The 18,946-nt window shown below is 22.9% G+C and overlaps 1 protein-coding gene across 3 annotated transcripts in view; it reads left to right on the top strand.

Annotated features, from left to right (window-relative positions):
- Window positions 1-18,946, top strand: part of LOC112593144 (BAI1-associated protein 3) — a 153,699-nt gene that overhangs the window by 19,006 nt on the left and 115,747 nt on the right. For all 3 annotated transcript variants that reach the window (XM_025337460.1, XM_025337461.1, XM_025337462.1), the window contains exon 2: window positions 6,130-6,179. The gene's annotated coding sequence lies outside the window, so the exon portion shown is untranslated. The remainder of the gene's footprint in view (window positions 1-6,129; window positions 6,180-18,946) is intronic.

An 18,946-nucleotide genomic window follows, 5' to 3' on the forward strand; every position in this document is an offset into this window, starting at 1 on the left:
TATTTTCATAAATTTGTTTTTACCAATAAAACTATTTTTAATCATTGCGAACAGTTAAAATTTAAATCATCAAAAAACTTGGTCTTTAACGTCAGTGATTAACATATATTTTTATTTGAACATTCATTTATTTTATTAAATATATAATATTGTTGATCTTTAATTGAATTTTTTAATCAAAATAATTATTTATTATTTAAAATTTTATAAAGTAAAAAATATCCTTGAATATTTTTAGAAATAAAAATATATATTTCATATTCGTTCACGATATTAATGATATACCTATATTATTATAAGATATTAATATTTATTTTTTTATTACACGCGCATTTGTCTTATAAAGCAAACGATATCTTTCTTCAGGAATAAATGAAAAAAAAGTCAACAAAGTTTTCATCTCTGAAAAAATTTGTAGATACTTGCCAATTATTCGAAATCGGAGGTATGTTGGAATATCAAAGAGTTTTATAATACCTTAAACTAGTTATTAAATAATATTCATTTAAATATAATAAATAATGTTATTGCAAAGATATCTCTCTCTCTTTCTATATATATATATATTTTAATTTACTTTGTAAAATGTAAAATGTAAATTGAAAAAAATCTCAAACATCATTTTTTTTTTTTTTTTTTTTTTTTTTTTATTACAATTTAATAATGCTGTACAATAAATAAAATTATACGTTAAGTATAATATTATGAGCTGCGATTAAAAAAATACAATTTTTCCAAATGTATCGATTAATAGTTTATTAATTTTCAATTATGGTTATCAAAACAAACTGCATTATACAAATAAAAGCGAAATAATATTTAATTCTTATGAAATAAACATTTAAATTAAAAAAAAAAATAATAAATTTCCATTTTTGTAGTTCAACGCTAAATGTAATACCGTGAAGTTAATTGTAACTTAGCCATGGTCCATCTTAAACATAATAATATCATTTATCTGGTTTAATTTTTCTTTTTTATATCACTTTGAAACTTTATCTTATGGTTGTTTATTAAGTTTTTGTTTAAACAGAAGATTTTTCACGTATCTATTAAGATATTATGTCGTCAAGGTTCCAATATTACCTATACATCACGTGTTTTTTCATCTTTTCGTTAAATGATATGACTAACGGTAGATAGTTTGCGGGAAAACAGCACTGAATCTCGACCGTGGTGAATATCCACGCTAACAGATGGTCATAAATACAAACGAATTGAATTAGTATTGTTTTTGGTATTCGGTTTTCCATACGCTTGTTTGGCTATGCAAGTACGTATTTTCGATACGGAGTAAGGAGTCGCTGCGAACGTTACGCGGAATTTTTTCACTATATTTTATTTCAAAACCCCATTTGGAATTCTGTCAACATGCAAGTGAATAATACAAAACGGATAACCAAACTCTCGAAAAATATATTCCGTTTTGTTTTCCGTTTATTATACCTCTATAATAAAATAGTGTACACTCATGCGCATAACTGCCATTGGCATCAGACATAATATCCTGTCAAAGCGATGTTCGTATTATTTAATATTGTAACAGTATATACAAAGTTTTCAGACTCGGAACCACATTCGTCATAATACACCCGCTCGTTTCAGTGCAACAATACAACCTCGAGCGTTATAATTTAATATTATTATGATAAGGGCTAGAAATTCGATGCCTCCAAAAAAACTAAGAAAATGTAATATTAAAAAAAAAAAAAATAAACAATAAAGTCACAAGAATTAAAAATAACATTGTCATTTAACACACTCATTAAAAAAACACGAAACAATTTAATAATAAAAAAGAACACTGTATAAAAAACCGCAAGTATGAAAAAAAAATATGCCAAGTGCAATAAAATCTCAGCCATAATTTATTATGATAAGCTATTTTCCGATAGGTAGTTAAAAGCATGCACAAGTTGAGTCGTCGGTGAATTTTGTTTTTAGCATAGCAATTTTTTAATACAATTATTAAAGTAATTTATTTTATGTTATTACAATTTTATAATTAATATGAACAAATTTTCCTGAGGCATTTTACTCATATGGCCATTTTTAACTTCGGGAAAATACGTATCTCGCGAAAGACTATAAAATTATACCAATCATATTATCATAATTATCTATTAAGATATTCCGTATATTTTGATTCATCGTTATAAGCACGTTAATTGTATTATTAATCAATTTTTGATACCTAAGATATTTCTCAATTAACAATTATTTATTAACAAGCCTTTTATTTGAAAAATTATTTTACAATTAAAACGTTATACAAATTTTGAGTTTATCGTTATTCAGAATTAAAATGTTTAACATATTTCATAATTTATAACTATTAAAGTAATTTTAAATTAATTATTTCTTTTAGTGATAGGTATACCATATAAAACGTTTTGCGTTATGTTTTGTTTGATGACATATATATTTTGTTAATCGTTATGTTTTGTTTTGTGTTGATTAATTAATTATGTTTATCGTTTTCCGTTATAGTTATGATTACAAATTTCAATCGTTTTTTGTCAAATATTATAGTATCTTTAACGTAAGTATAACGTTTGCAAGCACTGGTTATGAAACGATTGTAAACATAATGTACTATTGTACAGTATATGGGAAAAATTGGGGCAAAACTGTCTTACTGTATTATTATACAGTTATCTCTGTCGTTTTTTTTTCCGTTACGATGCGTGTCTTTTGCCGGTCTAACGCTCTTTTTATGTTTATTATTACTATCATCTATTATATATTATGTTATGCTTGAAAATATGAGTAAATAAATCATTCGTTTAATAACTTAATCGTTCTTTATTAATACTATTATTGAAAGAAGGAAGAACACTAAATGCAATATAATATTGACAATTATTATTTTTATTGGTCAAATTCTATTTGAAGTATTTATTCAAACATTAAATTTAGTATTTATATTAATTTTAATATATATATATATATATATATATATATAGCAGTAATTTTACAATATATTGTAAAAATGTTAACGTATTTTAATAATTTGATGCAAATTTAAAACGTTTGATAAGATAAAATGGCTCAATTTCTCCACAGCGTCTTTATAATTATATGGAGTAAACTTTCTATAAACCATAAATACATTAAGCAAAAATTATTTTAATTTCTAAAATGTTTAATTTATGTTAACTGTATTCAAGACATTCAAATTTAAAAGGATAATTTTTCTCTTAAAACAGTTTATAACTCAAATACTATTTCTTTAAATAAATTAAGGCATGCAAAAAACACACCATTTTTTATTTAAATTCATTATCAAAAAATTACCACTTAACGTATAGGTACTGCAATATTATCTTACTGTATAATTTTTAACGCTAAATTTCAAAATGTGTAATAATTTATTTTTCATGATTTTTTACGGTTTGCATATTTTATTTTTATCAAAATTAAGTTAATATATAATATATTAAGTTTATATTTGAATTTAAAAAAAAAAGAATTTAAACATTGTATATGAATATTGTACATAAATAATTTATCAGTAAGAAAACTGTAGAGTAACACGTAAGATAATTAAACGATATGTATGTTCTAACAAAATTCTTTGAATACATTTTTACAGGCTCACATCAAAATATTTAAAATTACAAAATAAATAGTTTCAAAATGAAATATGTAAATAATCTGACATTTTCTAGTGTCAATGATCATTACAATATCACGTTTAGTAAAATCGATAGTTTAGTTTTTTATTTTATTTATTTTATTAGGATAGTTATAATTTTATTCATTAATATACAATCTATATGAAACAGCCGAATAAATAATTATTATTATATTTTAATGAAATCATTTCAAATTATACAATAATTTAAATAATAAAATTGGTAATATTCAGTTTGTCAATTAAAAAAAAAAAAAAAATTAAAATCAAATAAAATGTTTGCTTTTGATTTATAATTCTGAACACAGTACATTTTCACATAGATATTAATTGTAAGCAAAAAATTAATTTAAATACTTACTATAAAAATTATACCTACCTACATTTATTATTACTGTGTTACATTTTACGCTCGTTATTTATGGTGAATTTTGATAAATTGAATTATAAAATATTTGTTTGAATATTTACATTTATATAGGTAATTTTTTATTCGTACACACGTCAAACAAAACCTATGCGGAGGAAGTGCTTTGGACATAAATTTTAGATCAATTAAAATGTTAGTGTTTGTCAGTAATGGTTTGAGTTATATAAGTACAAATTGGTCATTTCTAATAATTTAATTTTTGATGAAATTTAAACGTGCTAATGATACTTACAGGCATCTATTAATTGACTATTATATATTATAAAATGTTAACTTAGAAAATCAAAAAATAGTTTATACATATTGCATTTTTCTCTTGAAATTGATAAAATGTATCATTATTATTAATTTTTTTTAAATTAATTTTTTTTTGTTTTTATTAAACTGAACGACTTTTGCGAAAATTTAAACTTTTTTTCATCATTCTTGTATAAGCAATGGTTAATGGAAATATTATAAAGTTTTAAATTTATTGAACGAAGCAATACATAACGACATAGACATAAAGGTATTACGATGTTTTATAAATCAAAGGACTAAAATCTTTTCAAATTCAATTTGACCACTGAAACATCTAGATTTATTCTAAAACCTTTTGGTATTTTTGAAAAAAGTATACGTTAAACAATAGCTGTACGCAACTAATACTGATGGAATATTCAAACGTGTGATTCGATCTCATTACAACATTAAAAAAAAAACAGTATAATGTTAATTATATATAATGATAATAATAATAATAATAATAATATGTAAAAACAAGGATGATTTAAAACCTTATCCGCAACATTAACCATTCATGATGTAGTGCAGTATAATAATAGATATAAAAACCACGGAAGCTATTATTTTGTATGTTTACATTACCATAATTCACCATTTAAGTATAATACTGAAGAGGGTATAAATCGACTATTTAAAACATGGTGTAGATATATTTGTTGAATGAGAATAAAATTCGGAACACGAAAGTTTTCTTTGCCTCGCGTACGATATCAACCAGTAACCTAACCACTAACGCATTGCATTTCGCTAGAATAATATTTTAACTCCAACACTCTGCTGTGTTATTAAATATATCATTGTATATTCTAAAAGTGCCACAAAAAAAAAAATAAAAATATAATTGAATAATTTAGAATTATTTTTTCAACAATTGAAATTTTGAAACACTTATGAAGTAGGTACGTTATACACTTCATAAGACACCACTTAAATATTGAAAATATGTAAATTTAACAATAATAATTTATATACATACATTATGTTTTGGACGTACCTAACCATAATATATTATACTATAAGTATGTACAGGCACGTGGGTTCGCAAATAAAAAAAAAAAGGATTTGCTGAATACAATAAATCTTTCTCGTGTATAGTTACAATTTGAAAAAAAAAGCTGAATATTTATTAAATATTTTTATCTCTACCTGCTTTCCTTTTAATATTCAACAGTGCAAATTATAATATTTAATAATAATGATGAGGTATTTATAATTATTAAACACTAATCCATTAATGATAAATAGCATTAAACTTCGTTGTTCTACGCAAAACTACGTCAATGCATACTATAATATTAAACACAAATAATATAAGGGATTAGGGATTTCATTGTATAATATATTCATCACTGTGGCTAAACGTAACCATCGGATTCAAACGTGTTCAACCCATTACTGACCTTAAAATATACTTCTTATAAGACCATACCGTAATGAAAAACATATTTTATCTATGTTCTAATTATTAAATTATTTCTCATAAGTAGACTACGGATTTTGTACGAAATTAGTTAAGAAAAAATATTATTTATTATAAATGAAAAAAACGTATGTTCACAAAATTTTTCAAGCAATTCTATTACTGAAGCGTGTAAAAATAAAACTTTCAATTAGTCAACTGAGAAAGTCTTATTACACTTCCGTTGTGTTATGATTGTAATGTTTATTTCACATTAAAAAAAATAATAATACAACATTTTTTTGATAAAATACATTAAGCATATTAAAACATCATGAAACGTATATCATTTTTACCTAATACCTTATTATGTTTCAGGTTTTCAAAATATTGTACTTGGCAGATTTATCAAGTTTATACTTCATTAAGTAAGTAAAAAATCAAAATAAAAAAATAAACTTGTAATTAAAACTATTGTTTTGGTAAAAAATAAAAAAAATATGATTTAAATCACGAAGAAAATATTTTTTTCCTGATTTTATTCAATATTTAGGAATTATTTTAATGTAGATTTCAGCTTACGTATCTTAAAATTAAAGATAATATTAAAATAATAATCATTAAATTCACCAATTTAGTTACAATCGATAGTGAATCGTATATTTTTTTCTGTAATATTTAAAGTCAAAATAAATAATTAAAGAACTCTTTAAATGTTTTTAATTGATTACTGGAATGGATATTTTAATTTATTTTAATTCGACGATAAATATTTGTATAGAATAAACCGATTTTATGTGAAGGAAACGGAGGTTCATCATTTAGTATAATTTTCTTAGTATATAACTATTAGTATTTACTATATTATATTAATTTATTAGAATATAGCAGTCATAACGGTTATTGTTAACCTATAAGTCATTAAGTCGACTATATATTATTTATAACTTTTATAAATTATATAAGTTTTATTAAAATAATAATCTATTATTTCTTTACTTCAGTAGTTGACATTTCTTTTTACTAAAATTATCAAATTTAATTAGTGAATCAAGACTAATGTACTGTTAAAAGTTGTGAATTTATTTGATATTTAAATTGTTTAATATTTTTTTTAAACATTTTGAAATATCATTGTGTAGTTAAATATGTACGTAATAAAAACAAGTTTAAAATCTCTACGTATAATGTTATTTGAATACGAAATCTTTATTTTTACATTTTATCTAAATATCCAATTGCATTATACTTGAACTTAAACTTCAATTTCATACATCTACAAAATTAAACTATGATTATGTATTTTCGATAATTGAATTAGTTATGAGAAGGGACCTGTGTTAAATTTTCAAACATTGGTTAATAAAATTGAAAATCATATTATGCAATATTAACAATACAATAGTTTTCTGCTTTCCCTTTAACCTCAAAAACATCCTGTATGTAAAAGATCAAAGTAAATTGAACGTTAAATATGACGCATATAAAAATAAAATACACCTAATATACAGTGTTGTAAGACTAATACAAAATTCTCCTCAATGCAATGAAAGTATAAATTTAAATAAAAATAAATATCCATAATTTCTAAAAAAACAATGATAATTAATTTTTCAATCATATTATTTATCAAAGTATTTATATAATATGGAACATTTGTATATTATTATAATACATATAATTTATGTATTACTTTTTGTGTTAAAATTACCATATAATTTACCGAAGATCAAAAATTTAAATTTAAAAAATTACATTTTATCTCCTCACAGCCCATATAAATAGAAAATTTCGAATAAGTTATCTCGGCGTGTATGCGAGTAGGTATTTTTAGTAATGAATCTTTTTAATTTTCATTACTCAATTTAAATGTTATCTATTAATTAAATGCCATATTCTACTGAAGCTAATTCAATTAAAGTATGACATTTGAATTACTACTTTTGAGATTACATTTACATTTTAAATTAATAAAGTTGGCCAAACCTTAAGAATTTTAGTGAATGATTTAATTTTTTTTTTTTTATCATAGAATGTTTGAATGCGAATAATTAACGTAATATTGTAACGTCAAGTCGTATTATGTGGTTTATTTTATGTACTTTTTCATATCAAATTATAAATATTTGCAGGTTGTATATATATTTATATATATGCACATATAATTAAACCACAAACGTTATATTACAGTATAGCACGAGTTGTTAAAAATTATGTTATGCTGTTATTACAATATATTCGAATGCAGCCTTCATTTATTACATACATTTTTTTCTCTTTTAGATTATTTTGTTCGCCATTCGAGTACTATAATAATATAATATAATATTAAAATGCAGTCCCACGCGTGCAACATGACGTTATTCGATGAATTTTCTTATTTCTTGTTTATTTTTTTTTTTATGTAAACGTTCGTGCAACGTCCGTTTTAGTAATAACATGTTTGGGTGATTTTATTGTGTTTGGTGAATATTTAAAAACAATTTGTTACACGATGTAGCATTGTGATTTTTTCCGTTTTGTTCAGTATACACGTATACCATCCACAGTGACACTATCACTATAATAATAGTAATAATAATAATATATATTTATATTCGCACATGTACAGGTAGCGAGGGTGTGCGTATGCGTGAAAAAAAACTGAATTAATCTCCGCCATCTTTTGACCTGGAACCTTTAATGCGTTCGCGTCAGTATCTGTCAGCCGAAATTTATGATGTCTTACCTCGTTCGGTCTGATACCGCGAAGGAAATGACGTTTTCTTATAAATGTCTCTGTCACTCCATGTATATTTATATATATATATATTATACTTACATCCCAGTTCGTATCTGTTTATCCTCTGGTCGCGGCTGCTTAACTATTACGTATACCACCACACTACTATATGTGTATGATATATATTATAGTCACTGTACTGACATGCACAGTATTTCCGGATGTACGGGTATGCTGTTCAAACTTTAAAAATAATTCATTTTTTATATTTAATTTTCTCAAGTCTGTATTTGAGATTTGACAATCTATGTATATCGAATTTAAGATTAATTGAATTGGACTCGGAGTGGTTACTTTACTGGTGAGTGGTAAGTTTTAAATTTTTATTTTAATAAATAATAGGTTTCTCTAAGATACACAATACCCTCATTTTTCATGTCACACAGATTATTCGTCGCGTCTATGGTCTGAACTAAGACACGAAATACGTTTTCATTTCGACTCTCTAAAACACTAACGAATAAAATCATTCGCTAAACATCTAAAGAAAACCTAAAAATTCCTAACGTTAGGGTCTGGGTTAGATGTTATGGATACTGGCTGAAATCGTTTAGGATTTTGATAACTTTGAACAACGGTATTATGATGGTGACAAATTAAAGATGTAATGTTTGTATACCACTAACGGTGATGAGATAATGTTATTATTTTTTGAGATCATCAGTCGTGATATAATAATAGTTGTCGATAATATTTAAAAATAAAATTACTCTGCTTGTACAAAATATTTTAGCAAATAAAATAAAATTTAGTTGCATACATTGATTTTATGGGTATGGGTAATAATTTGTTTGGTCTGAGTAGAATATTTGGATGCTATAGCGCATATATTATATAATAACGGACTGTTATGTATAGTATAGTCGGAGAACGATACAAATATCATATCTATATTACCGTAACTATCTTGTCTACAAAGAATAAGAGTAAATTGTCTCACTCTAACTACCAATTCCATAAAATATTAACCAATTAGTTAATCAAAATAGTAATTTTAATTCACAGTAAGCTCGTGTGTGTGTCATAAATAATTGATTTTATTTAATTTTTTTTTAATTAGATCTAATAATAATAATAATAATGATAATAATAATGATATTATATTGTTTTGTTTGTAAAAAAAAACAACATAATCTTATTGTGATTTGTGTTCAAACTAATAAATACCAGTTATATTTAACTCGATTTGAAGAATGTTTAAATTTTATTAATGATAAATTAATTTAGAACCAAAGGTGTGAACATCATTATAATTTTTATCGAAACCGATAATATCGTATTATAATTACAAACTGGGTATTTATTATTTTTTAATCTGTCGTATAGACTACAAAATGTAATTGAATATCTCATTAATATTTCATGATATCGTATAATTTATGTTCAGGAATTGTGCGGATAAATTTGTGTTTTCAAGTAATCTGTATAAGTAGTATTAAAATTATAAGGGAAGGTATAAATTATTCTACATGGTAGATTAAAATAAAATTAAATATATTTCCATTTATTCCTTGGTACCTACTCGTAAATTGAATGCAGTATGTAGTATATCTATTAGTAATATGTGTCATAGAACATCGAAGTAGGTTTAGTTTAGGGTAACAATACGTCCTGTTTTATGGAAATTTGTCCTCTATTTATTAATACTCTAGTTTTTTTGGGCTCTTTTTGAAAAAAAAACAAAATATCCTCTTTTCACAAGTATTTAGTTTGTTTTCTATATTATAGGTACTATCATATGAGAAAAAAAATATTGATATATTGTTGGTCTCATACCCTCTTCCCAAATCGGTGTGTACAACATATAAAAATTAACTGGAAAACATTTTTGGTCAATCAAATAAAGTTAAACTGTGCTGAATTGAAGCTAAAGTTTGAGCTTAATACATTTTTAAATACATAATTCTAGACATTTTTGGTATTTCCGTAAATATTTTGTAAACCGTTAAAAAAAAATGTAATTTTTTATGAAATTTTTTTTCAAGTAAATTAAATTTCCAATATATTTTATAATTTAAAATTGTTTGATAAATCTATTTATTTATAAAACGTATGAACTTTAATCTTAAAATATAAAATTTATTCACATTTACATGTATTATTTACATTTTATTATTTTACCGTAATCATAACTTACAACATTGAGTAAAATAATAAAATGTTCACAGTCATATTATATACTTCGTATCTACTTATTTTTGTAATTTATTCTTTATTTTTTCGTATTATATAAATAATAAACAATACGATTGTGAAATAAGATTAACCACTATATGTTGAAATACGTATTATTCGTCTACAACTTATCGCATTAAGTTTTGGATGGTACTAATCTTGCTTTATAAAATATTATAGGTAACCTAACCTATCAATTTTTTCGTGAATCGGGATACTCATTTATTCTAATCGTGTCAATATCTTATGTACTTATGTGTTAAAGATTGTTATTGCGTTTTTCATTAATAATCCATAATAATTTAAATAATAAAAATGTCAATAAAACTAAGAAGTGATTTTCAAATATTTTTAATTGGATCTCAGATAACACAAATTCATGGTTCAAAACTTCTATTTAATGAGCAAGTACTTTTTGTGTTTTTCTACAATATGAGAACCATTAATCTTACTACTAGAGAAAGTGCGACGTTAGCTGTACGAGAATGTTGTATTTTTTGGGAAAAAGCCTGGATTCCTATTCGATCTGTTCAACATTGCATAACTAAATTTAGTTGTATGACGAATGGCGTAATCTTAAAAAAATGCTCAAAAGTTAGTTGAATATTATTGGTTAAAAGAAAATGATTTAAAAAAAAAAAAAATAGATTTGTTATTTGATATAGCTCATTTTGATGCACTGAAATAAATTAAAATTTAAGTTAATAAACATTTTCTAATAAACCAGCGTTTACCTGAGTGTTTTGGTGGTCTCGGAGGAATAGATATTAAAAGAGCAATACAAGAAAATATTCATATTTAACGAAAGTTGAATGAATCGGAAAGAAAACAAAAATATAATATAAATTGTGCTTTAACTTAGACATTACTCCATAATCCATCTGAGGAAACTTTAGAAACTGATAGTCTAGAAAGTAGCGATGCATCGGGATTAGAGACCAGCATTTCTTTAGAGTTTATAGTATAGAACCTCCAACTAAAAAGAAGAAATGCTGGGGAAAAATAAATTTTATAACATCAAAACTGGTTGGAGCATTAGATATTTTATTAAATAAATTATTAGGAATTTATATAAAAAATAAAAATTATGATTTCATTTTTCTTAAAAAATAATTTATAGAAGTGGTGATAATATATGGAGTAGGTAATAAAATTCTGATTATAAGTGATGATGCGATATTAAGACAAGATTTATGAGAAATTTGCACGAAAAATGTAAATGTGTAAAATGCACAAATGTTTAGTACATTCGCAATAATTTTAGTGTATCTTTAAAATTATTTGTAAAATTGTCCTTTTTTTTTATATAACGCATCTGGTTACCCAAGCTTAGATAATAATGTGTAAGATAATTAATCATAATAATATTGTTGTTAACATAATATATTTTATTATATTATTAATAATGTCAAAAGTCTTAATATACAATAGAAACGTAGTCAGCGGGACTTAATCAGGAGATTTTATTCGTGGTGGATTATCATAATAGTATTATGTTGACAAGTCTGACAATTGTAATCAATTATGAACGACCGGACATTTAGCAATGCCATTTGTCATCATAGGCCAGTGATAGAGATATATAACGTGAGAAATACTTAAAACCGAAATGGCGATAGCAGATGGAAACAAGGCGTCTAGATAACGATTAAAATTAATACATGGATTACAATATATACATATACCACTTATAATTTTTTTGTGATTTGTTTGCACGTAATTAATTTATTAAAAAAAACACATTTTAATTTAAAATATATGTATTACAATATTCCTACAACTACCGAATAAAAAGAAAAAGGTAGAACAAAATTATACCTTCTGCATCAAATATACCCACATTATAATTTAAAATGTAGTGTGATTATTGACAAGAATGAAATTCAGTACCGTTAATAAATTATTGATATATTTTTTTTTAATATAGTCGAATATCAATAATAATAATAATAATCAAAAAAATTATAATTCTAAAATTATATTGTTATGAAATTCAAAAATACTAATTGTATATAATTTGAACCTATATTAAAACTTAATTTATTTTCACTTCCGGGAGTTTAATATATACGATATATCGTATATATTTTTTAAATTTAACTTTATATTTTACTTCAACTTGGTTTTTAGAAAGTAAAAACAAATTTATATAACATTGGAACTGTATACTATATTGATTACCAAACATAACTTCACCTTTATCGAAATCACAATTTTATATTTTACATTTCATCATGAATATTCTGATCAAAATCCAGTATTATATTACTTTTTATAATTTATTTTATAACATAATATTTATTATACATTTTATTAGTTATCTAGTATTTTTTAATATTTTATTGAAAGTCCTAATGATTGATATGATACTAGTTTATTTCCCTACTTCGATAATGTTGCTGCTAAATCTCCATAATTGTTGTCACGCAAAATTAAAAAAAAACCCAGATGGCTGATTCTTACAGATTACCTTGATTTTATAACTATATTTTAGTGTTAATATTACCCTGCATTTTCAGAGTATATGAATATATTTTGTAATAAATAATATTATGCATAATGTTTTTTTTTGCAAAAAAGTTAAATTTATTGTTTATAAATATATTAGGCCATTGACAACAAACATATGATCAACTATTTCAAAACAACGATAACCAAACATGATTAATTATTTGAAGAAAAAAGTAGCGTTCAAACAATATGGTGCGCCAGTATATACAAAACTTTGATCCAGGAAATACCTATTTCATGATTTCCGGATAACTATTTTGGTGCCCTGCTGTTGAAATTGCCTAAAAGATCAATAGATTTTCCCCACTTTACTTTTTCTTTGGAATGATTTAAATTAAATACCGTATAAAGCTCCAAGCCAAAATATGTTCATATGAAATAATAAATATATAAAAGTACTAAAAATATCATAATTCAATGTATTTCTTGTTTTAAAAACAATATAAATTTATAAACGTTACAGTGAATTCGTTTGAGTAATAATAATAATAATTTAATTTTTTTTATTGATTAAAAATAAATAATGAGATAAAACAGTTTAAAATCCTTATTCGTTTCAAACAATGAATGAAATAAAAATATAAATTATACATATATATATATTTATGTGTGTGTGTGTGTATATTGTAAAAATATGTGATCAAAATTTTACTGTATGTATATTAAAAAAAGTTAAAAATACTAAAAATACATTGATTTTATGTATGGATAAAACGTATTCCTATATTAAACACTCTAAAACTACTATAAAGTTCTTAAAGTTAATTTAATCAGATATCTGATTTTTGTTTTAAAAAATAACACAGAGACAAATTGGATACTGATGAACTTGATTTTGCTTAGCAACTTTGATTTAATTAATTAATTAATTAATTAACTTCAAACAGGTTAGATACAGCGTCGTAGTAACAGTAAATTCATTCAATTAAATATTTGAAAACACTGAGAAACAAATACCACTTGGATGGTTAGGTTAGGTCTTTGCTACTAAGAAAAAAAATAAATTGTACATGCATGAATTATTAGAGTGTTATACTTCCAAATTTTAAATTTATATTAAAAAAATGTATGTCATAATATGTCATATGGACACAAATCACGTACATTTTATCTATATCAAGATTCGCTTTTTTATTCAAGGATAATAAAAAAAAGAAAAAAAAAGGCGGCATTTAACAAAATAAGTTCAATTATTCTAAAAGTCTAAAGGTTTAAGTATATTTATATGTTGACATATATAAAAAAAAATACAATTTGAACGTTTTAAATGATAACTAATTTATAGTATTATAAAAAACAAGTATTGTTATAAATGGTAGTGTTAAACGGTTAGTTTTTAGAATAATTATGATGTGCAAATAATACAATTATTACATTATATTTTTATCTTATAATATTAAACTTTTTTTTGTTTTAAACTTTAAATTTACTAAAAAGGAATAATGGTTGGTTTCTGAAAATTTAAATATAAAAACGCTAAACTATTAACTCATTGTTATCTATAAATACGTAGTGGCATAACAACACTACCATAAATTTATGTTGTACTATTTCATTCTTAAAAACTTAAAACCTTAAATGTTCATAAATACTACACTAATTGTTCAAAAATCGATATTAATGTATAAATATCTTCAAAGAAATATTCTACTTTGGTATGTAATTAACTAATAAAATAAATGTCTGCTATTTAAAAATAAGTGAAATCCATAAACAAATATTACGATAAAAAAATAGTAAAAAATCGGTTTTTTTCAAAAATATATGGATGCCGTGGCCCTATATTTAATAGTTGTTTGGTGTAAGCAGTATATTTTGTCTTATTGTTTATATCATAGTTTTAAAATTAGTTCTAGTATATTACTAACAAATAATTCAATTTTAATTAATTAGAACATTTCCACAATTAATATTTTACACCAAAATACGCTGCATTATTTTTTAACTAATGCTTATGCTAAGTTATACGGCTACATATTAATTAGGAATCGTTTGAGAGAGATGATAAACCAACAAATCATATACACATAACATCATTCATTTCAATGCCCTATTTAGGGCAAAAAACTGTATTGATTATAGACAACATCGAGTACCGAATAAATCGAATAATCATTAATTTAAGTAGGTACTTTGCAACGGAATTTTAGCTTACTGCTAATTGGATACTGTAATATATTATAATTTTAATTTTACATACCAAAAAACAAATATAAACTATCTATAGCTAATTCAATCTTTTAAACGTGTTTTAGACAAATCATCTAAAAATGCGAATGTGTTTTTCCAAACTAATAATAAAGCTGTTTAAGTGTATTACTATAAGAGTACAATTTCATAATATAATTTTAATGTAATTAGATTGCTTTGTGTCTCAAATTCTGTTTTTTACACTTACGAACTATTGACCATTAAGCATAATAATGTACGTAATATACGTATAATATTTATACTCATTTCTTTTTTTTATTAATAATAAAAATTCTCAAATAATGATATTTATAAATGACCATGTGTATTAGTGTATATTCTAATATTGTTACTATATCATAAATAACAAAACAAAGAGGGATATTTCACCCTACTTTCTCGCGTCACTCAATAATATATAGCTAATAACTAAAAAGTAATAGTTAAGCACCATACTATTAACCAAATAGGTAAAGAAAATAATTACGAGATCTATAATGTCATTATATTCTGAAATTTATTGTATGAATAAGGATTATTAATGTCCATAATAATAAGGTGCCTAATTTAGGTTGGTTGATAAATTGAATAGTTCCTAATTTAGAACAAACACGTGAGAGTAACATTTTTTTTTGCCCACTGTATGTGTTCTAAAATTATTTTTAACTTATCCTGCAGAATTACCGTGTTTGTTTATTAAAAACTTTTTTTAAATTAGCATATACTTACTGTAATATTATAATTACTATAGTGATATAATCATTCATTTAAACTTGCGTTGATGAATTTTTTTTTATATTATATATAAGTTTATAAGATTTTTATTTTGAGATTATAAAAAAAACGTTACATTTTATACAATTTTCATTGATTTAAAACAATCGAATGATTTATAAGTACCTAAATTAATATTATAGTTGTATAGCTAATGAGTAATGTTTAATAAACATATTATGTTATATAATAATTTAAAGCCTGACTTGTGGTAAATATAATACATTTATCAATACGTAATTAGCAACTTAAATTTGTAATCATTTTAGTTTATAATGGATAGTAAATTATGAAGAAATATTGCAGTGTAATGGTAAATATAGTAAGTAAGAAATTTGAATTACATGTGAAGTACTTTTCTATAAAAAAGATAGTTATTTTAAATTATAAAATTTAACTAACAACATAATGTACATATAAGTTGCACTTAATTTAAATAAATAATTAATAGAAATATACTTATGTGGGAAATTATAATTCTATCCAATTATTTTGGAAAACAAAATTATTTTACGTGACTAGAAACATATTTAAATATAATATATCACTAAAATTATTAGTTTTATATAAATTAAATATAAATTAAATTAATATCAAAATAATGCCAAATGTTATAAATAGTTATCTAAAATTATTTTAATTTATCAGAAATATGTTGGTAAAATTCAGTTATTAATTAGGAAACCAATAAAATATCAAATGTAATAATTTATTTAGAATCCGCAATTATTAAATAATAACTTATTATTAAGTTATTACAACGGCTGTACCTATGTTCATTTATACATAATACAAATTTTAATAAAGAATGTGTAATTGTATTACAACCAAGAACTATATAAAATATCCATTTTGGCATTATGTAATACAATGTATTATATATTCATTTTTAATTCACTCTTTAATAAATTCTCTTTGTAATCAAGGCCATAGGTTTCTTAATTTATTCTCAATTGTTTCTATAATAATATTATTGAAATAAAAATTCCTCACCTATCAAAGATTTTTTTATAGAGTAATAAAATATTGTTTTATATATTTTAATTATTAATTAAAGTTAACTTTAATATTTTAAACATATCATATAGAATATAGATTGTCAGTATAATAATTAAATTAATGAGAATAGCTTGTATATACATTAAACATTTTATTTTGATATAATTCAGTATAATAATATTAAATTTATGTTTAATATTTTTATTTTTATTTTTACTATGTATCCTATATGAAATATTATTTAAAATATGAAATTTATTTAATAATTCATTTAAACATTGGTAAGTAGATAAAAAGATCAATTTTCATTATTTGGTACCTCTTATACATTTGATTTATCAAAACGATTAGATAAAAGTAGACTTTATTTTATTCTTTACACAAATAAATCCAAACTAAAAATTAATTAATTCATAACCATTTTATAAACTCTAGATAAGTAAGATATTTATTTAAAACTTGTGTTCATGCATGTATATTGTATTTTTCTAAAAATTAGCATTTTTTCCCCAGGAAAAAAGTTTGTCATGTCTCTGACAGATAATACAGACATCATCCAATATCTATTTTTTATTTTTACTAAAAATGTATTTAATTAATTGTATTTTTTTTTTTTAATAAATCATTATACGCTATTTATTATATACTATATTTTATATCTTGTACTGTTATAAACTATTATATTCGTTTTACTGGAGAAAAACTAAATTATAATAATAATAATAATAATAATAATAATAATAATAATAATAGTAGTATAACAATGTTTAAACAATTATAAATACTTAATTAAAAACGAATCAAGATGGATTTTTATATAATGATTTATCAAAAGCTAAACTGCGACACTTACAATAAATAATTGATTATATTTAAAATATATACCTAGTTAAATTCAGTTTTTCGTTTTTATTTAATAAATTAATGCAAAATAATATGATTAGTGTAAATAAGCTATTTTTGGCAAACGTAAATTTACAAATAATGCAATAATTTAGTTATAAAAATGTAAATATAATGTACCAAAAACTATAAAGTGATATATATATATATATATATATATATATATTGAGTTTTTAAAATATTTCATGACAGTCAAACCTTGTTTATGATAAATTTTCAAAAACATTCTATGAAATTATTTATATGTTTATAAATAATTTTTGAAATAAAATATGAATACAATATGATGTCATAAAAACCAATTAGCGATTTATTTTAGTTTTTATATTGTATTTATCGATTACATCAATTAGACGTGTCACACTTAGTATTAGAGAGTTACGTTGGTATGTGATCGATGCATTTTTATCAAAGAATGTTGAAAAACATTATGAAAAAAAAAAAAAAAAAATGCTATTCATTTGAGGTAAAACATTTTCAAGATACCTGTAGAATGCCCAGAGAGTGTATATTGATTTTATAGGTTTATCTTGAAATAGAGTGTTTTTGTAATTTTTTTTTTTTTCATTCCATTCATACGTCCTAACCCTTATCGAATACACAATGTTGGTTTGAAACATAATAAAACTATTATGTATAATTGTATAATGTATACGTAACACTGAAATATAGGTCATTGACATTTTTTTTTTTTATTTATTTATTTAATTAAGGCATTCCTAGCTAGAATAGCTATCTAAGCCTCGGGTCATTGACAAGTACAAATAAACATGTTGTAGATTGTCAACTTAATTGAAAAACACACACGTATTATAATTTATAATGTGTGTATAGAAATACATTAAATGTATCATTCGATTG

This window comes from Melanaphis sacchari, unplaced genomic scaffold, assembly GCF_002803265.2.
Source record: "Melanaphis sacchari strain LSU unplaced genomic scaffold, SCAv2.0 Contig1_pilon_pilon, whole genome shotgun sequence".
In the NCBI taxonomy this organism is placed as follows: Eukaryota; Metazoa; Arthropoda; class Insecta; order Hemiptera; family Aphididae; genus Melanaphis; species Melanaphis sacchari.